The sequence below is a fragment of the Lissotriton helveticus genome, chromosome 8 (assembly GCF_964261635.1).
Source record: "Lissotriton helveticus chromosome 8, aLisHel1.1, whole genome shotgun sequence".
NCBI classification, from domain to species: Eukaryota; Metazoa; Chordata; class Amphibia; order Caudata; family Salamandridae; genus Lissotriton; species Lissotriton helveticus.
The window spans coordinates 666383244-666391800 of record NC_136069.1 but is presented as its reverse complement, the minus strand read 5'-3'; the positions used below and the strand labels follow the sequence as shown (position 1 = coordinate 666391800).

The following is an 8557-nucleotide window of genomic DNA, read 5'->3' as shown; positions in this document are numbered from 1 at the left end:
TTAGAACACCACTCTATCAGTGAGTGTGCAACTACATCCCGCCCCGATGTAACAAAGACAACTGCCTCTCGCGCCAATTCCTACTTTTTGACACCAGAGCTGTTTATCATCACACCTGGTCACACGTAGCACCATTTATAAGTGTGCAACAAACGGCTGTGATATAAACCGCCAACTAAGCGGAACACGCCTGTTTAGGTAACGCCTGTGACAGTACTTCCTTTACCGCTAATATATCGCAATCATGATTACACTTTGACCCGTGGACGGAATTTGATCACCATTGTATTTGGGTTGAAGACATAACCCTTTACTGACGGCCCCACAACACCGAGCTCCACTGTGACTAAGACAGTCAATCAAACAGAACCCGCCCCTCGAGCAAACGCACGCGGCAGCAGATGCGCTCGCGTTTTCTTCTTTCTTCTTTTTTCTCCTTCAAATGCAGCACAATTTTTCCTAGATATTTATATTTATCTATAAAGAATTATGATCACAACTTTGCCTATGAGTGTAGACACTATCTGCATGAATATGTCTTACGTGTTTGTTCTGTCATTTCCCTTCTCCAGACGCTACTCACAAGACGAACTACGCCCCCAATTACAACAGGACTCAGCTGTGAGCCTATGCGCCTACTTAAACCACACTGTAACCCAGCCTCATTCTCAAAGGAACTCAAGGCGGGACAGGACAGGTGCAGCAGCAGATCCAGTGACTACACCAAGTAAGTGGGAAATAGGAGATCAACACAACGTGGGACTGCCACCGGGCTTCCCCGAGTGTGCATTCTTACCCCTTGCTAAGAGCCCCTAATCTTCTCCATAGTGGCACCCTAATCCCTATGTTTGCGTATTGTTATAGATTGGATGAGTGTCACGGATCCCCACCTGAGACTCATGATGTTTGTTACTTTTAATTAGGAAGTAAGCGCTCATTTTTATCAAGTTCCTAAGCCCTCACACCATTGCAGTTTGCAGTTTCCGCCCTCAGGTACTAGCACCATTATCGCACTACTCAGCATTTCCTCACCAACCTACACTTTTTGCCCATGTTTGACCCACTAATAATTTAGGCAACAGGTACCATCACCTTCATTTGTGTGCCTAAATATGTGGCTCATGAATTATGTGTATTTTTGTCTTTCTGTTTGTCCCGTGTCACTTTTCTCCACAGGCACAAACCGAGAGGAAAACCTCCTCTTACATATATAGCACGTTAGTGAGTGCTTCACATAGGTTGTTCACTACATGTTAACCCCTTGTTCACACTCTCAAACATAGGTCCTCAAGAAAGCCAGTTTCTAACTCAAGATCTGGCTGAAACGAGTTGACCACACAGGACGTGGGAGACCATAAGTCTCTCCAACCACGTCCAAAAGCCTTGTTTTTAATTCTGCCTAGGGCCCATTATTAAATTAACAGACTGGACCTCTAGAACAGCTTATTTTAAACCCCACACAAACCACATCACTGCACACTCACTTAACAAAACCTGCTCCGCTGTAATCAGGCGTCGAAGCACACCTGGGGGCACACTCCGTGCCTCGGGTGGGGCCCGATGATGAAGCATGCCACCAGCTAGGTTGGTGGGTGAGGGCTTTCTTGAAAAACAAATAGTTTTTCCCTGTAAAAGAAAATTATCTTTCGAATTGTCAGACACAAGGGTATAGATGCATCAAAGGAAAAACTGCTTGCAAAGGGACAGATTCTCAGAATCTGCCCCTTTGCAACCAGTATTTTTGCATTTGGGATGCATCATCCCAAATGCAAAAATCGCAATTTAAGAAATCGCAAAATTGTGAGTACTTAAATTGCGATTGCATTTAAGGAATCTCAAATAGAGATTCTTTAAATGCAATGCATCAAAGTAAAAGAATTAGCGATTTCGCTAATAGGGGGAGCAAATTACCATGAGGTTGAATTTCATTGTAATTTGCAAAAACTTTTAAAAATTCACTAAAGTGCATTTTTCAAAGTTCCATTTTACACACACGCATGCCCTTGGGGCATGTGTGTGTGCAAGATGTTCTCAAATGCAGATTTCAGGGGTGCAACAGGGTGTCCTTTTGACACCCTGGCACCCTTGAAATTGCCTTCTCAATTTGCGATTCTCTAATTGAGAATCGCAAATTGAGAATGTCTTCCCATTCATTCCTATGGGCCTCTAGGCCCATAGGAATGAATGGGGAGGTATTCCTTAATTGCGACTGGCAATTTGCGAGTCGCAATTAAGGAATGTTTAGAAATCGCTATTTCTTTTGCGATTTCTACATGCATAGCCTTTTGCTATTCCTTATTATCGAATCCTTTTTTTTTTGCTAATAAGGAATCGTAAATTTCATTGTTGATGCATCTATACTGTAGACCTTTCCAGGTAGCTAGCTCTTGTTGATAAAACACGTATCCCCTGGGGAAACAAACTAGCTACTCTAGTTCCTCACACTCACTTAACCAAACCTACTCCGCTGTAATCAGGCGTGGAAGCACACCTGGGGGCACACTCTGTGCCTCGGGTTGGGCCCGATGATGAAGCATTCCACCAGCTAGGTTGGTGGGTGAGGGCTTTCTTAAAAAACAAATAGTTTTTCCCTGTAAAAGACAATTATCTTTCGAATTGTCAGACACAAGGGTATAGATGCATCAAATGAAAAACTGGTTGCAAAGGGACAGATTCTCAGAATCTGCCTCTTTGCAACCAGTATTTTTGCATTTGGGATACATCATCCCAAATGCAAAAATCGCAATTTAAGAAATCGCAAAATTGCGATTACTTAAATTGCGATTGCATTTAAGGAATCTCAAATAGAGATTCCTTAAATGCAATGCATCAAAATAAAAAAATTAGCGATTTCGCTAATAGGGGGAGCAAATTACCATGAGGTTGAATTTCATGGTAATTTGCAAAAACTTTGAAAAATTGACTTAAGTGCATTTTTCAAAGTTCCATTTTACACACACGGATGCCCTTGGGGCATGTGTGTGTGCAAGATGTTCTCAAATGCAGATTTCAGGGGTGCAACAGGGTGTCCTTTTGACACCCTGGTACCCTTGAAATTGCATTCTCAATTTGCAATTCTCTAATTGAGAATCGCAAATTGAGAATGTCTTCCCATTCATTCCTATGGGCCTCTAGGCCCATAGGAATGAATGGGGAGGTATTCCTTAATTGCGCCTCGCAATTTGCGAGACGCAATTAAGGAATGTTTAGAAATCGCTATTTCTTTTGCGATTTCTACATGATTAGCCTTTTGCTATTCCTTATTAGCGAATCCTTATTTTTCGCTAATAAAGAATTGCAAATTTCATTGTTGATGCATCTATACCATAGACCTTTCCAGGTAGCTAGCTCTTGATGATTAAACACGTATCCCCTGGGGAGAAAACTAGCTACTCTAGTTCCTCACTCTCTCATTGATTAAAAGTTTAAATACAAGCCCCTTTCCCCATGCATGCACCATCTTTAGATTGGGCATGGTACATCTAGGTGTGTGTTTGGGTGAGTTTGCTGGCTCCGGCATACCTTAACCATTCTGGCGTGGCTCTTCACTTTTGTTTATTAGTGAATTGTCTGAATGTACTTTGTCTTATTTACTTTTTTATCTTTATTGTTTTATTGGGAAATACATTCCATGATGGTCCAATTTTAGTGCTTTCTAAACACATCCCACGTATAGTGTTCGTCGCTTTCCTGTCAGCTCAGGCGTAGTTTATTGAGGCTGCGTCTCTACACGACTTTCACAATTACGATACTTTTATGTGATGATTATTCAATCTTCCTTAGGTGCCGAGCTGCTGGTTCTTCTTTGCCCTGGGTCGCACTAATTGTGTTTGACCTAGCTCACTATCGATTTTTGATGGACTGCATTTTATTTACATTTATAATCTGAATATGCTCTCTACGATTGTCTAGTGTGAGTATCTCATACCCTCCACATAAATTCCCTGGCTCAATATATTCACACTATTAAATTATGACTGTACTTATGAGACATATTTTTCTATTCATTCTTTTTACCAGGTTTTTATTCAGTGGGACTCATTTATCCTGTTTCCAAGCCGTGTGAGGAACTTTGATTTCCCCCATCATCTCATGTCTGAATTCATTTCATGCATGAAAGCTTTCAATATGGTGGGTAGTACATTATCTTGTCTGGTTACTCACCGTTCTCAGCTGCCAACTAGCACTGGTTTATTGGACCTTAATTATCCTTATACATGTATCACGCTTTTTACACTTTGGCTTTGCCGCTTTGGGCATGCTTACACTGGGTTTTTAACTGCTCTTATCTTATTGTCAAGGTTGTTTCTGCTCCTAATTTTCTTTAAGCACACATTTTGTGTATATATTTCACTGAGTCTTCTATGATTTACTCTTTATGGGGTCTACCCAGATATCATTATTTTGACGATCTAAGAGAAGGATTGGGACAGTTCCTATGTGTCCATTACCACATTGTGTACACATGTTTAGATGTTTTATTATACATACTCTCTGTTTTGTCTTGGGTTGTTCATGTCTTAAGTGAATTGGACTAAATCAGCTCTAAGTATGTTTTAACTAAAGCATGTAATATAGTTAGCACTATAATACATGACCATGTCTTTTGTAAGTCATGTTTTTTATATGTATTTATATATGCATATATTTGTTACTCTACAGCCCTGAAGCAGGTTAATGTACTAGACGAAATGCGTTGGCTGTTCTTCACTATATGCCCCATGTCACGTTTGAACTATTTATGGATAAAAAAGAAGAATTTGAGAACTTTAAGTTTTGGAAACTGATTCTGTACCGTGCTTAATTATTGTCTAATATGCAAATACTCAATGGTGCACCGTTTGACTTTTATTTCGACATGGTTTCACCTGAGTTCTTTATGGAACACACCTAGCAAATTTCTACCCAGATGTCATTTGCCTAGCACAAGATCAGCTGAAAACAATGAGTGCATATAGCGTGCACAATACAAACACAATAAATCAAAATAAATATGTATAGCTAACTGGAAATTGCAAGCTGTATTTTTGTAGTAGTAAGAAATTCGTTTAAGGGAAAAGGGAGTCTATGGGCCCTAAGCTAATAAAATTGCACTCAATGACTTTCAAGTGGCCATGATGACATAAACACCAATTTTTAAACTGTAGATATTTCCTATTGGGAGGCACAAAGAGAGCCAAGGCAGGTCAGGTAAATTTGGAAAAGGGAAGGGAGGTGTTCTCTTATATGAAGCGTTTACTCTGCTTCCCACCAAAGTAGCCATTCAATAACTAATGATGTTCGACATGTTGAATATTGATTTCTTAGTTGGAAAAGATATCACATTCAAAGTGTATAGTATCTGCTGATAGTTCAGTACAATGGTGTATTTTGGGGGGTGTTTATGCATTGATGTAACTTTTCGCTATCTATGTACATTTTTTATTCAGTGATTTTTTACAGCAGAAAGATACCTCGCAATGGTTACATATCTGGATTCAATTTTTCACAAATGGCAAATTCGGCACATGAACTTAAAGATGTACTACAAGAATGCACACATAGGTCTTTTAAAGGACTCGCAATGTGAGTGCAATTTAATGTTCAAAGCGAGCTATTAAAATCTTATTTTAGAAAATTGATTCTACTGTGCACTGGTAATTTCAACTCAAACCTAGATTCAGTAGCTCTTGTCAAAGGAAAGTTGTGACATCATTAAGATTGGTGGGCTGCATTGCGGGGAGTAATAGTGGCCCTGAGAATCCCCGCTCCAGGACAAATAGGTGGTGCTGGCTGTAGAGAAACATACAATGGGTATCACGATAGATGCCCACAAGATGTATTGAAACATTCAGCTAATGCACTACCCTTTGTTTGACCTTCAAAATACTATGCAACAGAAAATGGATATTTTCTTTTAGTAAAGGAAATCGAGGGGCATATTACCAACCAATAGAGATAATTTTTGTCTCTAACTTGTTTAGAGACAAAAATTATCGCCACACATCGGCGATTTTTATCGCAGATAAACCTTGCTATTAGCAAGGTTTATCGCAAATGCGATAAAAAATGGCCGCAATGCATGAATATCGCTGAAAAGTCAGCGATATTCATGCATTATCGAGCAAATGCTCTTAGCCATGTTATCCACCTCCCATTGGATAACATGGCTAAGAACTGCTCCTGGGCAAGTGTTAGCTTTTGGAGATATTCGCGCTTAGCACGAATATCTCCAAAAGTTGGTAATAGGAGATAGCGATGTTAGCGACTGTTTTCAGTCGCTAACATCTTGGCACGCCCACTTTGCATGTCATTAGTGATAAATATCACTGACATGCAAAGCGGGGCCCAAGATGGTCACTATCTCCTATTAGCTGTCGCTAACTGGTGTTAGCGACAGCTTGGTAATAGAGAGATAATTTTATCTCCGCTTTCTTGGCTTTTAAAGCCAAAAAAGCGGAGATAAAGCCCCTTGATAATATGCCCCCTAATTATTTCTTTTACACGAAAGTACTGTATATTGTGAAATAACACATACTTGTTGTCATTACTTCAGAAAAGTGAAAATTAAAATGGTTGTCATTAACAAAATAAAGACCAAAGTGCATATGTATCAAGAAAGCGGTTTGCGCATCCTTAATAGCGAATTTTAGTGATTCGCTATTCAGGACTCGCAAATGGCAATCTATGTAGGATTCGCAATATTAATTGCAATTTCTACATATTCCTTAAATGTGAATCACAAATTGTGATTCGCAATTAAGGAATACCTTCCCATTCTCTATGGGCCTCTAGGACCATAGGAATGAATGGGAAGACATTCGCAATTTGCGAGTACCCATTAGGTACTCGCAAAATGCGAATGCAATACTAAGGGTGCAAGGGTGTCAAAAGGGCACACTGTTGCACCCCTGAAATACGCATGTGTGCACATTTGGCGCACATACCTGAAAAAAATGCACTCTTCAAAGAAATCGCAAATTACCACCAACTTCAAGATGTTGATAATTTACGATTTCTAAAGACAGAATCGCACAACTTCGGTGCTTGCAGAATTGCATTTAAGGAATCGCAATTTGCGATTCCTTAAATGCATCTGCAGAATAGGGAATCGCAAAATTTGCGATTCCCTATTGTGCGAGGGGTGTTTGGGATGATACATCCTAAAGGCTTTTTCCCGTTCGCAAACAGGCCGATTTTGAGAATCGGCCCGTTTGTGACGGGAAAAAGCTTCATACAATTGCCCCCAAATGTAGCTATTCTGCTAAAACATATATTAACAATGCTCCACGCTACTCCTGTCTGCAAATATACTGATGTAAAACACGACGAGAATGTTTTCATTTTTTCTTTGCATTTGTCTTGCACATTGCTGCTACCCTTAAACACCGCACACTGCAAGCTAGAATGGATTATTTTTCACTCATGCAAGAGAAAGTAATGCATTTACGCAATATAGCAGATGTTGATGTCTAACACACAACCGATTAACAGATAGCTAGAACACCGATTCTCGAATTATCGAGGTAACACAGTTCAACCAGGTTAAGATGCACCACAGCATTCCAAAATTAAACGGACCAAACATCAACTCAAGTCGCCTGTAAAAATACCAGAGGCTGATTTCAAACATTTTCCAGGAGCAAATATACATTCCACTGTGGCAGCCCCAGCTGTCGTAAAGTGAAGTCGAGTCCTTGTAACAACTTATCGAGAAGCCAAGTATTTAGAGGGGAGAATTTCGCCCACTACTTTACTTTTTAATTTTCAAATCATGTTGTAGGTACCATAGTTTTTCGTTACATTTACTTTTCTCAATGGAATGGTAAAACACACACACATACATCCATAGCAGCTGTCCCTCAGAAGTAGTGCTCACAGCCCAGTCACTCGCCGTCATAAAATGCAAATTTCCTCTCACCTGGCATTTAGAATGTCATTTGATATGTCATCTATGATGTAATTTAACATGCGATGAATAATGCAATATGTGAGATTATAAGCAATGCATGGTGGGGTTGCAAGTTATAGATAGTTTTCTAAGCGATTACCGGTGAATTTCACCATTTTGTTTTATTTATAAATGTTTATTTCAATCCATTTTAACACCCAACTATAACATCACGTTTTTCTTGCCTCTGCCCCCCTGATTGTGCTCGTTTTCTTGCCTTCTGGTCCCCCTCGCTGCCCCTGATTGTGCCCAGCTGCCTTGGTGCCCTCGCCGCTTCCGTTCCTGCCGCTGCATCCCCAGCGGCCCGCCCCCTTCACTGCTCATTCGCTGCTCATGCCTCCCAGCTGCTCCTCCCTCCCACCTCCCCATATAGGCCGCCGCTGCGCGGTGAGGAGAGGGACCCTTGACCTTGCTAGTAGGTCGCTTCCCCACCTCACAGCTCCACCTGTGCGTCCTGCCCCAGCCGCCGCTGCTGTAGAAGTTGAGGACCTCCTTCACCCGCAGGCTACCACCTGCACCTCATTCCTGGTGGCCAGTGGTAGGCCTTAGGTTTGTATCACTGTCGCTGTCTGTCTGTCTTCCCTGTACTGCCCATACTGTCTTCTGGTGTCTGTGACCGCTGTTGCT

The 8557-nt window shown here is 40.9% G+C and overlaps 1 long non-coding RNA gene across 1 annotated transcript; it reads left to right on the top strand.

Annotated features, from left to right (window-relative positions):
* The first annotated feature begins 677 nt into the window (after positions 1-677).
* Positions 678-4134, top strand: LOC144771744 (uncharacterized). The gene is made up of 3 exons (XR_013599459.1): positions 678-727; positions 3784-3913; positions 4021-4134. It is a non-coding gene; the product is annotated as an uncharacterized LOC144771744 (long non-coding RNA).
* The last annotated feature ends 4423 nt before the right edge of the window (positions 4135-8557 follow it).